The sequence below is a fragment of the Hirundo rustica genome, chromosome 3 (assembly GCF_015227805.2).
Source record: "Hirundo rustica isolate bHirRus1 chromosome 3, bHirRus1.pri.v3, whole genome shotgun sequence".
NCBI classification, from domain to species: domain Eukaryota; kingdom Metazoa; phylum Chordata; class Aves; order Passeriformes; family Hirundinidae; genus Hirundo; species Hirundo rustica.
The window spans coordinates 27,892,754-27,913,703 of record NC_053452.1 but is presented as its reverse complement, the minus strand read 5'-3'; the positions used below and the strand labels follow the sequence as shown (position 1 = coordinate 27,913,703).

The 20,950-nt window shown below is 36.2% G+C and overlaps 1 protein-coding gene across 8 annotated transcripts in view; it reads left to right on the top strand.

Annotated features, from left to right (window-relative positions):
- SRBD1 (S1 RNA binding domain 1) overlaps nt 1-20,950 on the top strand; it is a 142,019-nt gene that overhangs the window by 102,090 nt on the left and 18,979 nt on the right. The window lies entirely within an intron of this gene.

Genomic DNA, 20,950 nt, shown 5'->3' with positions numbered 1-20,950 from the left:
ATGTAGGAGGAACTTAAGTGTTGCTGTTCCTCATGATAATTTTGACAGTTATGTCATTCAACAGACATCACTGAAAATGGTAGTCTTTTTTCACTGAGACAATGTAGCATGCAGGATTTCTCTGTTTTGTAATTTGTTGCTTTTTTGATTTTTATCTTGCTAATAACACTTATCCTAACAAACAGTTTTGAAAAAATCATTTTAGAAACTAAAATCATGTTTCGCTAGACAGTGATTAATATCTGTGACCTTTATTTTTGTATCAGGAACATAAATATACACTTTTTTTCTGTGTCAGTCATTGTCTAAGATTTCATCTTTGTTCTGCTTTCCATTACATACCATGAATTATATGAAATTAATTTAATCGCTACTCCAAACAGAAATTAAATGTGCCCTAATCCAGAGTTACGTTGTTTGCTTTTACAACTGTAAGTCATAAGTAATTAATTTTCCTTGGAAAATTAATTCACTTACCATTCCCAGTAGCATCATATGTTGACACAGGGTTATAGATAGTTTAATATTTTTGTTCAGCATGTTGGCTTCAACTTTGGAAGACCTTAAAGCAAAACAAATTTAAATTTACTCAACTGTATATAATTCAGGGTTATTTAAAGTGAATGTTGTCTTTATTGCTGTCAACCAGCTGATGATGATGATTCTAAAATTATATTTAGTCTTCCAGAAAACTAAAGTCTATGGACATATGTGTTTTATTTCTTCAAAAGCAAAAAAAAAGTTTCGTATCATACATTTGGATAACAGGGCCACTGGACTGCCATCAGTAGTAGAAAAATTTAGCTCCGTGGAGAACATAACTATATGTTACAAAGCCTTGGGCTAAGAAGCTCTGTTTTTCCACATGCCTCGTGTTGCTTGAGATATTTGTAGGATTCATTATTCCTGTTGCACTCAGAAATTTCCTAAGTTGCCCTACTTTAGAATGTTGATTTGTGTTCTATATGGTCGTGGACAGAAGGGCATCTCATTGCAGCTCCAAAGGGCATCACGGGCACTTGTGTGGGTGGCCCTGTTGCCCACAGCTGACTGTCCTGCATAAATGGCACTGACTGGCGGGGGCCAGAAGCCTTCCGGAATGAGAGAATGAGAGAGGCAGCTTTTAAGTCTAATCTTTCAAGTTTGCCAGGAGGACTTTTTTTTTTTTTTCTTTTTTTTTTTTTCTTTTTTTTTTTCTTTTTTTTTTTCTTTTCTTTTTTTTTTTTTCTTTTTTTTTTTTTTTTTCCTCCCTTCTTCTTCAGTTCTGTGCAGCTCCATAAAACGTGGTGTTTATTACTTTGGTTTGTTTTTATTTATTTAAGTCTCCCAGCTGAAACTCCAGCGATGGGGGTGTTGCAGTTCAAACAAGCAAGGCTTATTTTATAAATGTCCCTTTGTGAGTTGGTGGCTGCATTTTGCCTGAATGCAGGGGGTCGGTATCCATGGCATTTAATTTAAAATTTTGGAGGTGGAAAGTAGAAATTGACATTTAATTCCAGTGTAAAGTTACTGCTAGAACAGGCATAAAAATATTATTGCATTAGCAATCACAGGAAGAAAATAAACTGTGAGCACATTAACAATATACAGTCATGTGACAGACTTGTGTAAAATAGAGCAGTAGATAGTTGAAAATATTTTTTCAGATGCTTTTTTCACCACAATACATTTTATTAAGTAGACAGAAAAAGCATTCAACTAATATAAATAGGTGCTACTAATAGTGCCTAAAGGTTAATTTTTCTGTACATAGTAAAGTTGTGAATACATAAATTTTATCACATATCTCTTATACATACCTGTGTGTATATGCAGCATTGATGAATGTTTGGACAGAGATCTGCATTAAATTCTCTCATCTCTTGCTTTCAAATTCAATTATCTTGAGCTTCCCTAGCCTATATAAGATATTTAATGCTACTTTGTGTATCTATCTATTAATGTAACAGGTCTCAGTAACTACTGCTAGCTGTTACATTATTATGGCTAAACTATTATAAAAAGATTTCAATATGATGCTTAAAAATGCAAAGAGTCAAAAAAAAAAAAAAAAAATCTGATGAATTGAGTTTGGCCCCATACTTCTTGACAGTCATGTCTATAAGTGAAGCTGTGTCCTACCCACTGCACCAAGCTGTTCTTGTGCTCCTTACCTGGGCTGCCAGCTTGAGCAAAGTGCAACTCTTGCCAAGCCTGTAATTGTGCGTTTCTTCATTTTCACCTACCCCGTGATAGCGTGTGTTTTCCATCTCGGGAAAATGAGAAGCAAGAACCAGCTCTATCCTTTTCTTCTCCTTCTTGCTGGAGCTTTTGCTGATTACAGGTCTGGGAGGAGGAGGCTCAGGACACCCACCCTACTGTATCAGCATTCTCTTTAGTTACCCTTCTGTCCTACTCCTGTCTCTAGGTACTGCACGTAACAATGTGTTGCCTATGAAAAATCTTGGGAGCCAACCAAAAGCTGTTGCTGTTCTTAGAAATTTCTTGGCAGCAAGAGTTTGAGTTTTTGTTGGGAATACCCTCATTCATTTTATGATGACAGTGATTGTCTAAATTTGTAAGAAAAATGATGATAAAACAATTATTGTTTAAAAAGAATCTGCAGAAACTATTTCTTCAGGCAAAATTTATATTTTGAACTCGACTGTAGTTTTGGATTAGATAATTCAGAGTTGGCACTAATTCTGTAAAAAACATTGGGCTATGGAATACAATAGCAAAAATCCCAAGAAGCTTGAACAAACGCGTACAGTGTCTCTTAGCCTAAGTGCCTGGCTCTTCGGAGGCCACCAAGAAGTCTACAGTGATTGACATGCATTCTGGCAAAGCATTTTTTTTCTCCTCCTCACACCCCCACCCCCCCCCAACAGTGTTGCAGTCAGTCAAAGTGTATAGACAAAGCTGAGTGAATACCAGTTTCCCCAGTACAGGGGCTATTTTTTCAGGAAGTCTAACTCAAACCAGATGTTTTGCTTAGACCTAGAGTTTGTTGCTGCCAAGCATCTCATCAGAGGTCAGAGTTCTGGGCTCAGGGCCCTGCTAGAATTCTTTCACAAATTGCTATTCGGTGAGGTTTTAATCCTAATGGAAAGAATAATGTGCTTGTAAAATCTGCAGTTATTACAAACACAGTATACATATTGTGGACTTCAAATGACTACATATTTCATTCCCATAAACAGGGAATGCAGATGAATGCAGTGTGTAATAGTTTTAGACATTCAAACTTAAACTAAGTATATGGTTTATACTACTGTTAACCATTTGCATTCTTAACACTCCTGTAAAATGAATAGTAATCTTGACTAACAATTGGCAGCTCGAAGCAAAACAAAATGAAAAAATCTCCAGCGTGTGTTGACTTGTAAGCTGTTTCCTGAAGTAAATAGTAAATGCTTTTGGGAATGTTCAAAAACACTCTGCTTGCTAAGGCACTAGGTTTGGCACAGTTTTCTTTCCTTCTTTTATTTCTTCTGTCTCAGTTTTTAAATGGCTTGGTAGCAGCATTTTATGATCAAGTTAATCTTGCTTCAGCTATTTCTTCATATTGCATATCATTCACCCCAAAACCTCGGAGTTGAACGTGTATGCCCCAGCTTACTTAAAAACAAATGTTGGTGATGCAAAGTGATAAGAACAAGATGATTTAGTTATAAAAAAATCTTGCTGTATTTTTTGTCTTCTTGTTGGGAGCAGTATTGATAAATTTCTGTTCCGATTCTGCTGAAGTGAACTTCAAGTGTGAGGAAACATTCTAAGGTAACTAGTGTGCTCCAGCCTGCAGCTAGAGAAATGCATATTACAGTGTAATATGCATATATTGAGTGATATGAAGATTAAGATTTGGAATATCAGAAATTAATGTATTCCATAGAAAACAGTATTATAGTGTGAAATTGAATGATGTAACTGATATCTCAGTGCAGTGAGGTTGTAGTGATAAGTTGTTTCAGTTTATATTGTGTAGCATCTTATTTTCCAGTGAATGCTGCTGAAGAATTGTGTTATTCCCAACTCTTCAAACTCTTACAATTTCGTATGATCAGTTACATTTAATATAACTATGCTATTTCATCACATCCTCATTTGTGATTTTTATGTAACTTGTAAATGTGTTTTGAATTTGGTGGAAAGCATAACTTAAGGGTGTGTTAACTCAACAGTTAAGATTTTCTCATTTGTGTGATGATTCTACTGATAGTCATGCTGGAAGGAGATAAATATGTATAGGGCACTATGTCTGTGTGAATACTCTAAATTCTGAGACATGCTGAGGTGTTCATCTACTGTGCAAATTATTCTTTTATTACTTGTTTATAATAAGCAAAATGTATAATGATACTACAGTGCAGGTGTTACATTTTGGAGAGGAAAATCTTATATACTGGTTTGACTCTTCACTAAGTCTCCCTGTTGACTAAATTTGTTTCATGACATTGAATGTGGAGATTCGTGAAACGAATCACTGCTACATCACTCCAGTTGTTGAATGAGAAACTGATTAAGCCCATATTTGGACAGCAAATTCATTTTCAGATATGGTATGCATCTTTCAGACGGTAGAGAAAATGACTTTGTTCATGCCATATTCTTTAGAAAGGAGAATGTGGCCAAAGTGATTTTGGTAAGCTGCTTTTCCATTATAATGTACACTTGTATAAATAATATTTTTCCCTTGGTTTATTGAATAAATATGAATCATTTATGTTTGTATGTCCAGAAATGAATTGGAAAACTTGTGCTCTCTCTGTGGTTAGATCATAAGTTTTAACTTTGCTCTGTTAGAATATGCATTTTTATTAACTGAAAGTAGTTCAGTTGTTTACGAAACACATAAACCCCAAAAATGACTTATACTGCAAATCAGATGATCTTAGTACAAGCTGCTGCTTCACGGTGAAAAAGCCCATATTAAACATGCGATGAAATTAATACATACAACCTAATCATTCAGACACAATGAGAGAAAGTGGAGACAAACTGCAGTCTTATAAGAGAAGCTTTTTCATATTAATGAGTTTCCATTTGCCAATAATTCTGTCATTTGTAACTTGAATCATTCATCACCCCTGCAAATGGTTCTTTTAAGACATTATTTGCAATTTTGTCTTGTGTTTTTGTCCTTGATGTTGTGAAAATGACCGTCTACTGTTACAGGAATGAAAAGAGATCTCATTCAAACATCTTTTGTGTTTCCACTTTCAGTGAAAAATGTTTTTCAAACCTGCAGCTGGTTATTTCTGCAGGAGTTCCCACTTATATTCAGGTTTGATTGACATTTTGAAATGGCAGCTTTTCATGAAAAGCTGTTAACTTGTAGAATTTGGTTATGGTACTAAGACAGACTGACTTTGTTCTACTGTTGGGGCCTGTCCAACCTAAACACAATCCTGCATCTGAATTTAATAGTGCTACTCAGCACAGGGAGTGCAAGCTTTTTTCTTTTTTCATTTTTCTTTTCTGTTTTTTTAACACTGTTGCTTCTGATGTGTTTTTGAACCTGACCTAATAAGTACTCATCCTGATAGCTTCTCTGTCAGTAATTGGATTAATTGGCATTCCCCTTTCTCCCTCTCCTTGGCTAGCTAGGAGAAGCTAGGTTGTGTTATAATTTTAGTGATGGAATATATTTTCATTTTACATTATGAAAATAAGTGGAAAAAAGTTTTTTAATGACTGTACAAATACTACAGTGTCTGTCTTAAGATAAAAATTACTAACTGCAGCCTTTTAAAATATTATTTATTTTTGAAATTTTGGGTATGAGGAAAATCTTAGAGTAGAAACAATTTTTCTGAGCATTGATTACTGACATAATTTCTAGTCAAAAACTGAGGAAGCAGTGCATAACACAAATATTCTGCTGTCAACTTTACTGAGTTGGCCTTTAATATTAATGCCAGAATGTTGAAAGTAGGAAAGAGAGAGACATTATGCAAAATCAATTTCCCTGTGTGTTTCTTGCCAAGCTTCTAAATAAGGATGTAAAGTACCAATATACATTAGGTGAGAAGGAAGAAAAATATTTTTAACTTTGAAAGAGATTACTATTTATGTAAGGGAATTGAAAAAAGTAAAGATGCAAGCATCCCAGCATCTGTCACTGGAGAGATGGCTTTACTCCAGTGTGAGAAGTAAAACACAGGAAAAAAATTGGGATTTTCCCCAGGCTCTCTGTACAGTCCTGTAAGAGTAAATTTGTGTAATTTGTATATGGGAGCATTTAAATCTTGTTTTCTAAAGACATGAGTAACAGTGCGACTGATTACAAGTAACTGTAAGTTGTTGAGCTGCTGATAGATTAAAAATATTATTTTCTTTATACCACAAATAGAATTTTTGATCAACTGTTCTTTTAATTGCTTAATAGCTTTTATAAATCTTCCACTATAGATTTGCACCTGCCCGTGTTGATACACAAATTTATATATTCATCCAACCTTATGCCACTGTAGTTTGCTTAGGATGCTAAGGTGGTAATGTGAAATATGTCCTGCTTATGTCTCCTGGGATGTTTGTCATCTGGCACTGGTACAGCCACGTTTTAGTTAATATTAAAAACCATGGGACTTCTTGTGCTGAAATGTGTATTATTTGCTTCATCCTTTTCTTTGAAATTATCTAGATGAAATAAAACGGAATGTTTTCTCAGGTGCCTGTTCTGTAGTTTCTAAATTTTAAGATGAATTTTTGAGCTCCAATCAGAAGATAAACTTTGTTGATGAACCAATGTTTACAGTTCTGTTCTGTAATTTTCTGTGAATGCTTGTGAGCTTCACATGAACGTTCAAAGTAAAAGCATTGTCGTTGCCACCCAGACATTGCTGTTACAAGCTAACACATGCCACCCCTTTTTCCTGCAAGTAAAGGCATGATACATGGGTACAAGCTTTTTGGTATACCCTTAAGGTCTCTGTGAAATAGTAGACCAATTGAATTAAACAGCAAACTGCCCACTGACTTCAAATGGAGCCAGGATTTTGCCCTTTAACTCTATCAAGCCCTAAGGGCAAGCAGATTTCATTCTTAAACAGCCCCAATGTGGCAGTGCTTCAAAGGAAAGTTCAGCAGTTGTGAAGCTGGACTCAAATGGTGCAAAATGCAGAGGGAACTACTGGGACCTTGAACTGCACTTGGAAGCAAAGGGGCTATAGGTAAATGGCTACTGTCCCATTGGATGCTGTGGAACATGGTTACCCTTTTGAAATGCTGTCTGCCATGTCATTTGCTATAGAAATACATTCTCTTCATGAATTACTGATTGCAAAGAAATGTTTTTCATGTAAAAATAATTAGGAGAATATAGAGAACAGGCGAGACTAACCAACAAGCAGTTGCTTCACGCTATTCCCATGCATAATAACACAAGTTGAGTTTTTCTTGTAAGTCCTCAGCAACAGAGCTTAACATTTAAAATTGGTTAGGGTTTTTTAAATTGCATATTTAATGGTAACTTTTTCTGGTATTCCTTCTTTAGCAATCTATGGTAAATTTTCACTAATGTGTAAGGTTATTTCATGTGATTTTTTTTTTTTTTTTTTTTTAGAGAAGGGTATGTTAAGACAGCATGTTTATCAAATGAAGGACTAAGGCACTAGTAATTTGCAATCACAGAAATCTTGGCTTGCAAGTTAAAATTTCAATGAACAATATTACTTTCAGCCGGGTAAGCGTACATTTAGGGTTTGTTTTACAAGAACAAGTGTTGTTCTTATTTGGAGTAGTTTAAGCCACCCTGTATATTATTATTATGGAGCAGAATAAAAATTCTTTGATGGACCTGGACTTTTTCCAGGGTTGACACATTTGTCTGGGCTTGGAATTTAGTAGCCTTGTAACACTTTTTTTTTTTTTTTTCTTTTCCTCTAATTAATTAAGTGATGGTACTTTATTTCAATTTTACTTCCTCAACTTGTATAGAAGCATGTGAATGCTGTGAATGAAAATTCCCCTACCTGTTTGTTCCCTTAAGATTAGGATAAATTTAGACATCACAAAACCTCAGAGTAGATGGGTTGATAATCTGGACAATCTTTTTAAATATTAAACTCCTCCCCATCTGTTTGAATATTATTTTCTCCAGTCTTTATTCCTGCTGTGTAGTTTTCCTTCATTTTAGTTTAATTTGTCTGATGGATGTAATGAACTGGAGGGGGGAAGTAAAGGAAATTTTATTTTTGTTATGTCCCCTTAAATTTCTGTCTCTTCAGTGAAAGAAGTCAGTGACAAATCCATTTATTCTTAAATTATAGGTAAAGGCTACTTTTAATCCCAATTAAGGCTGTTTTAAAGCAATGTTTCTGATCGTGCTCTCTGTCTTGTCTTCTTAGAAAGTGTAAGTTGTCAGGGACCTCTTCCTCTGCAACTGCTTCTCTCTGCGGTACTGTAGTAAAGCTGTGTTGATGGATGTCATGTATATATGTTATGATGAATGAATTTGTGCTGGATGTCTCAGGTAAATCTGGTCCTGCCATAGCTTTTCCTTGCTTACCCGAGGGCCATTGTTAGAAGTACTTGATTCTGAGCAGTGCTGTTACAGAGGGGTAATGTTAAGAAGGGTAATGGTGCAGTTATTGGCTTGAACTGTGTGCAAAATAGTATGTCCATGCTCTTTATTTTCATGGCATTCCTTCTCTCTGTGTGCTTGTCATTAGAGTGTCTTTCTCTTTTAGCACATCCTGAGATCTGATCCAGCGTTGCTATTACTAGGTACCATATAATTTCTCAGCTCTATTTAAGAAGGCATTATGCTTCTTCCTCAATCTTTTCTGAAAAGCTAATGTCCCAAGTAAATGGCATATCTTAATGTGTTGTTTGGATTAGTTTTTCAGAGCTTTGGGAAGAAATTTGCTAAGGGTTCTGTCTCTTGGAGTGTCTGCATCCTGAGATATCTTTCAGAATGTGGGGTTTTTTTCCATGTGTGTGGTTTTTACCTATTTTTCTTGTCCCGTAACTAGGACAAACAGGAAATAGATAAAGATATAAACTCTTTAAAGATATGAATGCTTTCTGAAACCTTTGAACCAGTTGAAAATAAGAGTAAATTCTAGGCAAATGCAATAGTCTTCTGAAAATAGCAGCATGGATTTACATGTCTGGTATCTGAAGTGACCATAAGCTGGAACTGGACTGTATTACAGCACTCTTGTATGTGACAAAGAAATTTTGTTTCCGAGACTTCAGTCTGCTGTGCAATAAGTTTTGCATAGCAAACTTTTTTGTGCTTTTTTGTGTTAAGTAGTTATTGAACTCTCCATGAGAACTCTTTCACTGTCTATGACTTAAAGACAGAATTTCAGATGAAGAAAATGCAATATTTTACCACAATGAGGTGCACTGTGTGTGCAGATGGAAAAGGAAGAAATTAAGCTTTCTTGAAAAACCTGATGAGGTATCCATTTCTTTTCTGAAGCTTTAGAATTAAATGATGGAGAAGACCGAGAGTACTTAAAGAACATATTTGTGCATAAGGATTATAAAAAACATCAGTTGTAGCTTCTTGTTTGTTCCAAGTATAAGTTTAAAAATGGCTGCTGCGGCTAGAAGCCTTCTGTCTTCTGTTGAGAAACATTTTCAAGAGGAAGTAATTATTTCTCTCATTTGATGTGACATCATCTGTGTGTATCTATGTGCAATTCTTTCATTTTCCCAACTTACCCATTTTTCAATATACTGTGGACCACTTTTCTGTACCTCGTACTTAGAGGTCTTTGCTATGTGTATAACTTGAACCACTTAAAAGTTTGTTTCCAGTTCTCTTTTAGATGTATATGTGAAATAAAGAAAATATGCTCCCCATAAATCCTGCCTAGCTGAAAAGGCGAGAAACAAAACAAAACAGCAGAAGCAAACATAGAGACAAAAAACCCCACCGACCCTCAAATCAAAGTACAAGCCATTTTTAATTTTTTCACATACCTTGTTTTACAAAGGCAGTAGCTTAGGAAGACACTTCACTGAAAAACAGTGTTGGGGGCATTTGTCCTATTTGGTTGTACATGTGAGGTGATCTAGTTGATGTTGCTAGAAGAGCAACAGGAGAACTTGGGAACCAGTTTTTGAAGACCCTTTTCCCACTGCTAGGATTTGACTGAGTATTAAATAGCTCCATTTTCCAACTTCTTGTCCAGACCTTAAATCTGAGGAGACAGCCTACTTGCATCCAAATCTTGATTCCTACTTGAAAATAACTTATGAAGGCAGACTAATTTTTAATCAATGAACTGACATCATCACTTCCTCCAGAAGAGGATATAACAGGTTCGGTTACTTTTTTTACGGCACTTTTTTTACTCCTGCTGTAATAAATAAGACAGCATGTAATAAATCTATAAAATGAGTAAATTTGATGAGAACTGGTATTAGTTCTAAATATCATTTACTTTAGAAGCTGTGTTTTAATTGTTTTGTACTGATATGTGGACAGCTGAAAACGAAGATACAATAACATTTGTAAACTGTGCCTAGTCCAAGCAATTGGCAAACACAGCATGAACATCATAAAATATTAGAGAAGCAAAACGTGTATTGTTTGCTTCTGGGTAATGATGCTTGGGTTGTAGTCAGGAAATGAAGAATTGTGATCCTTTCTGGTTCATTTACTTATTTTTTAGTTTAAGAGAAATCACTAAGTTCTTGTGGGTTTGATTTGTCATCTGTGAGACTGGGACTGTTTTCAGGTTCCTATATTGAAGTAGTGTGAAAGGTTCTGCAATAAGTGTGTGACTGTGGCAGGGGAGGTTATTACAATTCTAATTTTGGAATAGCTTAGCAAAACCAGAACTATTTCTGTAAGCAAATATCTCCCAGAAGTTCTGTCACCTCCAGGTCAAAGTCATCTGAGTAAAGTACACCAAAACCAAGAGTCACCACTTTGTATCTCTGCAGTACCACCTATGCATTTTCTGCCACTGAAAGTTTGGAAGAAGTTGAGTATTTCTGATGTTTTATGAAGTGACTTCAGAGTTTTTGAGAATGTGCTACTCTAACATAAAGATTTTCTAGACTCTTAGGAGCTACATTTTTCTCTTCACATTCTTGACTGCCTGTGTTTTTAGAGAGTAAAAAATAGAGTGGTTTTCTTAAACTTTTCCTTTAATGGACCTTCATATTTTTGTCTTCCTCAAACTTTTCATTGTTTTTGCAATCATATGAAAAGCTAACTATTATTCTAAGTGTGCTGGTCTATCTACCATGGAAGTGTGTATTTGTGGGATTGCCGTTGGGTGCAAGAATTGCCTTTGAACCTTGGGTGGTACACAGCAAATCTTTGTGTGGCCAAGCCTTCCATTCACTGTTATATCTCAGTCTGAGATAAATTTGCAGTTTGGGAATGGCATTAGCTGTCCATGCAACCTCCTTTTGCAGGGGAGAGGTGATGTTGCTTGGGCCAGAGTTAGTGATGACGAGTCTCCAGGCAAGCTATCTTCTCCATCGCAGCAGTATTTGAACTGGCTCCACTCTCTGCATCAGCTTACCCAGCCATGTGCCTTAGAACTCACTGCAAGACTTGCACTTGAGCTTCTTTGCCCACCTTTGTGTGCTGCAGAAGAGGAGGATTGGCCATACCTGATCTAAGGTGTCTCAGTTATCTAATTTCCTACCAGGGCAACTGCTAACTTGTGTGAGGATCCATCGGAAGCTTGATGCCCTAATCAAGGTTATTTAGAACAACTGTCTTTCGGTGTTCCTAAAATACTGATTCTCTTCAAAAAAAGAACACCCAGTAGCATTTTTTTTTTTTTCATATTTAAAAATTCTGGATTGTTTTAGTGCAACTAATAATTTGCTGAAGCTGACACACACTGAACAATCCTGTCTAATATTTGATCCATCTGCTACCTCATCTCCTAACTCCCACTGCTGCAAAGCACAGATGAAACTGCTAGTGAACTTCTGTCCTTAATTAATGTAAAGGGACATCAGCCAGTGATTTCAATGGAGCATTGATTCTGAGAGTCGTAAGTCATCTGCAGGTGGTGAGAGGCAGACATGAATGCTGCAAAATCAGAGGTGATTTTAGTTTCCCTCTTGCTCGGTGATATACCAGCTTGGAGTTGTAAATGTTTGTACAGGTAGAGAGCTCTATTCCCCCTAATGTTATTAAATGTTATTAAAACTGAGCCAGTAGTTGCTTTTTGCTTGGACAAAAAGTTGTTATAATTAGAATTTATAATGATACCTGATTTTAAAATTATGTTTTTCAGAGTTTCTAAAGTATTAGGTCTTAATTTTTCAAATATTTTGTTTCTAATTTTTTCCCCAAGCTTGCCTAAAACTTTATTTAAGTTTCAATTAAGATCAATTATAAAATAAAAGATTTTTCAAGGGAAATAAGAGGTCAGTTTTTAAAATGAATGATGCTGTGGTCAGATTACAGATTTGCAATGATTATATTCATATATGCGATAGTTAAAAGCTCTGACTTGGTAAGTGTCTTTATACATTCATAATAATAATGCAATTATTATTTACAGATTTTACATTAGAGTATGCCTGAGAAAGCTTTTTTCCAAGCATTTTTTCTAAATTTGTTGCACTGTATAATTATGTATTATTTTACACATTTGCAAATGCTGTATTTTTTTAATGTTTTAAAAAAGCCTGCTGAAGGAATTTCCAGTTCTTGATTATAAGTAAGGACTATGTTATAAGGGCACAAATCACAGTTTCTGTCAGGGATGCTGGTAAAGAGAGTGCTCTTTGATTTGTGCTTTCTTCCTTCTACCTGCTGAGGTCTTATTTATTTGAATAAAAATGTGTCTATTACAAGAGTACTAAATTGCTGGTTTTATGTATGGGGTAGTACATGTAGTGTTCTTGTTTATGCCATTCTACTGGCTCATTTTGATTTCTCACTTTTTATATTATGCTAATAACATTAGCAGTAACAATCGTATGCTCTTGATGGTGATGGTGGTTCTGAAATGTTACTTGGTTTTGAGAATTACAGAAATGTTTGTGTTCTTGTTCACTTGTAAAAAGTGTCATTGAAAACATTTTAGTGCTGACATGTTAGCACAATTAATTAATTATTGAGACCTGTCAACTTTTCAGCCTCCTATGTGCACTTTGTTAGTGCTATATATGTAATAGGAAAAGTGCTAAATACATGTTTTAATGCAAATTTTGCTAAGCTTAGTGCAGAACACATTTCTGAAAAGTCATAAGCTTACTATATCATAGTGATTTTATTCCAGTTGCTTACTTATTCTTTTGCTTTAAATATACTTTGCTGTTACTTGTAATGAGTGGTGCTGAAATTGCTTTCATTGATCAAAGATGTGAATGACACAATGGATTCTTATGTACTCTGTCTGTCAAATCCATAACTGCTGACAACTGAGCTAACTTCTGTTTTTCCACGTTTCCTGGTTTTCTGTCAGCTTTCAGTCTTCCACGGGTCATTCAGTAAACACTACTCTGAGTGACTTCTTGGAGTTGCTATGTGTCAATCACACTTGTTTTCTCTGCTTTTTAGCAAGCAGAGAAAAATAAGCTCGCTTTATTTGGGTTTGGCTGTCTGCTGCAGGACAGTGTCTTGCATTCTGTTTCATTCCTAGCTCATTTTTCCTTTTAGCTAGGCTATGGAACAGCTTGGGAACCAAAGGGGAAGGAGTGTGTGATCAAAGTAAAGGAGGAGCCAAATAGAAGAGAGGGCAATAGCAGCAGGATTTGCAAGAGGTCTTCAAGCATATTCCATTTGAGCTGATGTACTTAAAAAAAAAAGGTGGGGACTGGGATTGAGGAAAGCTGAATTACCTTAAAGCTTTTTTCACTAAGCATTTTCAGGAGATGGTATCACCTTAAATATAAACTTTTTTTTCTTCTTAATTGTATCTTGACTATTTCTATATAATCACTAATTCAATTTTGTGGGGTATGGGACTAAAAAACTACTAAATGTCAGTTTTTGGCATCTATGGTTTTTTTTCTAATGAGGGAACAGATGGGTCATTGTATCAAATATATTCTCAGTGCATCGCTGATACGAGCCTGATGTAAGAGTTGCTAAGTGTGTATACTAAATTTAGGAATGCCAGTGAGGACAAGAATTTCTTATATCAGACATCTAGGGCAGAATAAAATATCCATCAACTATACTAATCTTTCCTTTACGGAAAATACCCTTAAATTATTTTATGGTTTTTGTTGTAGTTTTTAATAATATTTCAAGTACCACATTCCTCATTAGGGATGGAGGAGAGGAGCCCCAGTAGAGGGGTTCAGTAGAGCTGGAAGAAGCTTGTGTATTTATGCAGCCTCTTGCCAAGCTTGTCACGGCCTCTGGGGACTCACTCCCTTTGCTCTGACTAAGGCCGGTGGGAATGCTATACCCAGGAACTGCTGTTCCTCACCCATCTGCTGAAGGGCGATGCAGGGTCACTGACTTTAGACTAAACAAAATTGCCACAGATGACCACACTCACCTGGGCTCTGTAACCTCTATCTTCTCCCTCTGTTAGTGCAATCTCTTTCTTTTTTTTCCTTCTCTTATCCTTCAGCAGTCCTCCGGGAAGTCTTCGATTGACTGTTGCCCTTTAACCATGTGATCTATGAAGCTCCACTCCCTATGGTACTTGCTTTATCTTACCGCAGTGTTGCAGGATATCCCCTATATTTGTGGGCTTTAAGAGCCCCAAAATACATGTCTGGATTGAAAATGAAATGCAAGGCTTTCCTTCTATAGTAATTTGGATTTTTGCGTTGGCTATTTATTGGCCAAAATGTCCCTCTGAAATCTCCAGGAATGGTGTAGTTGATTATAATTGAAATTTGTATTGCTGCTCCTTAATCACATATGCATTGGAGAAAACTTGTACCTGCTCTGGAAAGAAGAAGATGTTTTTGGGTATACATCATTTTCTGCTAACTTGCTCATGTCACAGAAGTTAGCTTTAGAAATAAGATGTGTCAGCGATGGAACTGAATTTGTGTAACAAACTTGGCAGTATTACTGCTTCTTTTAGGACACAAGCACATGTAAATATAAAATGAATTCCAGAAATTTGCAAGTGACTCAAAGCATTTACATGATAAACTGCTGCATTTTTGTTTTCTTACTTTCTTAAAATGTTAGAGCTGAAAGATTTTGGTTTTGTTCTTAACATTTTCTTTGAAAATCTAAGTCCATTTCTTTCTCCTGGGATATTTCAGTAATAGTAATATGCTGTTAAACAGAATTTGGATTTTTGAAACAAGAAATGAATCAGAGCTAAGTACATACGATAACAAAATATCCTATAACAATATAACATTTAGACAAACCACAAATAATCTTCAAAAGAAAATCAAAACAAGTTAGATCCTTTTATCAAACATCAGAGGGATAAGCTTGTTTTCTTAAACTCTAACTGGAAGGGATTTTCCAGAGGATGTTAGAGATGAAAACCCCAATCCCGAACTCTCCAACTTTTTCACCTGACATGCAAGGTATAATTTTCATTTTTTTCTAATTCTGGACATGAAAAGGTGCTTCTCCTTGGACTATTTCTGTTCCTTTAGTCCTGCTGTACTTAAGGGTTTGTTATGAATGCATTTTACTTTTGTGGTTTCACAAGCATTTGAAATGAAGCTGATTGTATATAGGTTACAGCACTAGTAATGTTTTTCCATTTTTTAGGTTTTGAAGCACATTGCCATTGATTGAATCTCTGTAAAGTAATATATTTTTTAACTTTGTTTAGGGTGTGTTTTGCCACCTAATTTCTCTTTCAGTAAAAGTCATTCAGTTTGCACAGTTATGCCACTCTTTAAAGAAAAAATAGTATTTTTCAAGAGGCATGTTGTCTGGTCTCACATGCCAATATTAAAACTCATGGATACAGAAGTTAATAGTAGGTACCAACAAAATTATGTTTTATGAGGTGTTAGAAGTCTTTCAGGACTCAATCGGACAGAAAAAAAGGTTAAATTGCATTTACTTCATTGAAGACTGACTTTTGGATTCAAAGGACAAGTGAGGTATAACTTGATCAAGACCCAAAATAGATTGTCTGGCACACAGCTCAGTCTTATTTAGAATGAATATTGATCTTGTTATAGTACTGTAATGCCGAGCCTGGGTCAAGAACCTGCAGGTTGCTGCCCAGACTTGAGAACTCATCCCCTCCCCACTGCTTTCTAACCAACATCATTAGGTCATGTCTGCACTACATTTGTAGGCTCTGCAGGGTACAAGTAATTCCTGCTTGACTGTTTTGGAAGGTGCCTTGCTTGGCTCTTGGGCATTTTAAAGTAATAATGACGCACAGGCTGATTGTGTCAATGTCTACTAATGTTTGTAAATGGAAAAAAAATATTTCAGAATTGCTGTGTGTTGCAGTAGAACTTTAAGCTGTTTGAATTTGTCTTTCAGATACATGTGCAATCATACCATCCTTTGTGAAATTATGATTTTTTAGGGAATCAAGAAAACACTACCAAATGCTTTTTAATTTTTAATTATTAGTGTTGTATAGAGGTTTGGTATTGTGGGGGTTTTTTTGAGTTGCCAAAGGTAAAGATCTTGGCGTTGTAATTCACTTGCATATAAAAGCTGCCCATTCTAGTCTAGCACTGGTAATCTAGAGTTCAGGCCAAGTTAGGGTGCTGATCCACCATCCATGCTCATGCACATTTGGCTAAGTACAGCCTCCAGGCTGCTTGTGAGCACTAGCTCTTTGACATGATAAATTTGCCATGCTGATGACAAATGTATTTTTACAGTGTCTGTACTCGTGCTCTACTAGAAATAACTGAGCTGAGAGGCTATTTAAAATACTGCCTTCCTTTTGTGTACATCAACAGGTTTTTGAAACTGCAAAAGAGATTTCAGTTACAGTTGAGGGAGCAGATAAGTTTTTAGTAATGTTAATTATTTTCATTAAGGGTGTTTTTAGCCCTTGAAACTGAGTGAAACAACAATCCTTGTTCTCTGGTACATTCAATATGGCAAGTAAAGATAGCTGAAGTATTGGGACATAATGATAGAACAGAACTCTCATGTGCACAGTAGACAGGTGTTCTTAGACACTGTTCTTCAGGGGTAAACATTTGGTACCATGGTTGATGAAATTACATTAAATGAAGTTATATTGATTGTTAGGTTTTTTTAGTATGAGTTTGCAGAATGGTTTGAAATGTGTGATAATTTTCTGGTAATTATAACAAGTTTGCCAAGTTTGGACTAATCTGAGCAGTAATTGTGACTAGAGAACTCAATAGCTGCCCTTGATTTTCTTCCATGTTCATGAATGTAAGTTAGGTTTGGGATACTCCTTATAAAGATATTAGTGAAATGTAGTGTTTGAATTTCATTTAATGATTGACAATTCTTTACTGTTTCAATTAATCAAGTGATTTTTGGCATCTTGTTCCTTGGCTCGCTTGGTAACTCCTTAGAAAACAAATACTGAGATTTGGTTACAGTTCTTGACAATTCTTAGGATTTTTACAGTCATTCCCACAAAATGCTCAAACCAAACAAATCTGTAAGTTCTTGCTAATACTATCTGTAAAGCAAGGTGGCTTTGTTTTCTGAAGAACGATAATAAACAAAAATTGGCAGTTTTGCACTGGACATCCTGATCTTTGTGGCAAGCCCTTTACTACTGCTGGCCTTAGTTTCCATAAATTGAGAGTATCTATCCTTTTGGAGATCATCAAATTAAGTCTTCTGCTTCAGATCTAGTATTACAGCGAATATTTTAATGGCAGCCATTTCTGAGTATCCTGTTAGCAAAACTTTGTTTGCCCAGTAAATTCAAGATGGTGTTTGAAAGTCACACCAAAGGATGTGTTTCTACTGGTTAGACATAGCTGTGATAGCCCCTTGTGTGCTTGGCTCTGAGCTTAAAGGCTATACTGAACAGTTTTAGCAGGGACACCCTCATTCAGCAGGATATATTCAGAGTCAGTGCTATTATCAAAGTGTTTTATTTAGAAGGATTTGCAGGGGATCAGCTGATGATCAGTGGTGTGTGGAGGGGTTGTCAGAGACTGTGCAACAAACGCCAAGTTCTGCATAACCTCACATCAAAAGCAGCCTGGCATTTTAGACTTGAGCTTTACTTGTGCAGGTTTTGTTCTGATGCACTTAATGCCACAGACCATCATTCCTGTCTTTACAAACCTGTTGTAGGGAGTGAGGAGCAGAGTATATGTGTGCTTCTAGTGTCTGACTCATTTGATACCACCCCAGTGCATATAAATAGCACACAGAAGTATATAGCATCATCTAACCTCTGATATTTGAGAAGATCGGCAAAACTGTTGGAAGAGTGGAAAATGCACTGTACTTTAAACCTTTCTGAAGTGTGACCTTTGGGCAGTAGCAAGTCTTGGCAGTGGTATTGAGATGATAACGTTTTTAACTACTTTTAGAAACTACACGTTTAACAGTTCTCTGTGCCTTGTTTCAGTGTAAAGAGGGGTGTAAAAATTTCTTCATTATAGCCAAAGGAAGCTTTGGTGGTCAGTAGCTGCATCTTGGGAGGCAGGTTTGCCACCTGGAAGGTTTTCCTAGCTTTTACAACTTAACGTCATTCACTCGCTAAATGTATGTTACTTCAGTGAGGTACTGGTATCTTAGGGATTGTTTTGTGCTTTTCCTGTTCTGTCACATTTGCCTGTCCACTTTATCTGTGCCTTCACATGCGTGCTGTGATGTCCATTCCAGGTCACATGACTCTTATGTGTTGGAGCAATAAAGAACAACTTGTGCATGTCTTGTTTTGGTTTTTTAATGATGACCGTCAAACAGAAATAAAGTTAAGATGCAAGTCATCTTTGAGAGACCTGAGAACTTTGTCTTCTTGGCAAGAGAAAGAGACAGTTAAGTACTATAGTTTTGTTCAAGATGTGTGTATTGTATCTCATGAATTTTACAAAGACTATTTGAATCACAGACTCAGGTCTTTGGATAAATGCCAATGGTGCATTTGAAAGTGAGGTTCTGTGAGCACTGGCAGTTCATCCGTTAGCGGAGAAATTTAGGATGCTCAGCTTTTGGTTGTGACAGATCCTTTCCTTGATTTTCCGGGAATATAGTAGACTGAATTACTATCTAGGTTTACTTTTTGAAGGCTGGAAATAAAGCTGCTGAATCAAGTCTGTTCTAAGGGAAAGAACCCCTTAGAAAGGTTAGAGCAGATTAATGGATTTCCTTCTTTGCTACACCCTATGCTATAAGGCACTGTGGAGGCAGTGACTGTTTTGAATAGTATTGTTCCTACTGAAAAATCATCATCATCTGAAGGAATGGATCTGAAACTTGGGGAAGCAGCAGTCTACACTTCTTTGCCACAGACTGTATATTCAGAGCAGTTGTCTAGAGCAAGATATTTTATTAGAGGTGGCCAAGAACTGCTACAGTTAATGCAGTTTGTCAAAGTAACTTGTGAAACTGTACCATAATCGACTTGCAAGTACTTTGGAGTCAGTAGCCTTCCCTAAAAGCAGAAGGAAGTTGTCCTCTGCATTTTTTTTTTTGTCCTTATGCCTTTCTTCATCACAATGGAAAAAAAAAATTAGAATCTTTATCTTCCAGTGAACCTCAAATAAAACATTTATTGAAAAACCTAGTCTGGTATTTGGCAGCTCTGCTTGGCAAAGAAGAGAAGATGTGGGTGTTGCTTCTGAACATTTATTTTGGTTCTTGTGCTGTGTTATATAAATGCATCCTTGCAGGAGTGTGTGAGTGAGCTGGAATCCTCTAGCTCTAGTATATTACATGGCTGGTGCCAGGAGGAGGAGGGAATATATTCCTTGTTAAAGAATACATTTTCAGCAAGTCAGAAAAATAAAACATAAGGAAACATAATTCTTTTAAGGGTGTGGTTTTTTGTTTGTCTCTTTATTCAAAAAAGGAGCTATTATGCTGTAGTAGCAACACGGTAGTAAGTAGAAACTGATGTTCGATCCGCCAAAAGTATAAGCAAGCTTTGTGGTTATGAGACCAAGAATGTGTGCAAATACCAGTACTTATGCATGTACATGGTGCTTTGCATGCAAAATTAATATAGGAAGAGTAATATTGGCAAAATATGAGCTCTGTGTTTGTAAGTAACTTTACTGTATTGAACATGATGAAAATGCATCTCATTACCATCACCGGAAATAGAGAGCTATGAAATGCATTGCCTGAAGTTTTATGACTGGCTCAGTTATTAACCACTGCTTAATGAACTACCAGTGTTAGTAGATTGGGACTGATGCTATTGGCATATTAAATTTAACCGTGAAATCTTTAAAAGATCTGAATGGCTTAGTACGTAAAAAAAAAAGTAATGGATGAAGTGTTTGGTGCCTTGGCTTGGATCCAGCTTGATATCCTAAATGAATGCATCATGAAACCACAACAGATCAACCCAGATTTACATGAGTGATGCAGAAGAGCCCTGAAGCTAAGCCAACATGGTGATTGAATTAGCTCCTGCATTTAGAGAGGCTTCTCCCTCCAGGTCAGACTTCTAAGCACTGATGATGGGCTTGTGTGGGGAGCTTGCAGTTACAGACTAAAGTATGCCTACATTTGGGAGGAAAAGAAATCTTAGAGCTTCAGAACTTTTTACCTTTGACAAGTGTGACTGATTTTTCTTTTAGGGGGGAAAAGGGGAAAACTCTGTGAACATTTCCATTAGTGGTGCTTTGGTCAAGGACCTGCCAATCTTCCCAGAAATATCTGTTCAAAATTTGAAACGTTTTGTTGCCATGGGATTGATAAGTACCGTATGTATTGCCTACCTTCCTACAGTACGTGGCTTTTTCTTAGTAAATAATAATTGCACTGTAGTATGATGCTCATAAATGGGACTATTTTGCAAATATATTTGTGTACCAGTGCAAAAGTACAGCATTTGTGATCTCTTCTCTACTTTATTAAAAATAAACTTATTTTACAGGTAAATAAATGTCAGATTAAAGAGGAGGACATGGTGGATGACCATAAGCATTACTCTTTTTGAGTAAT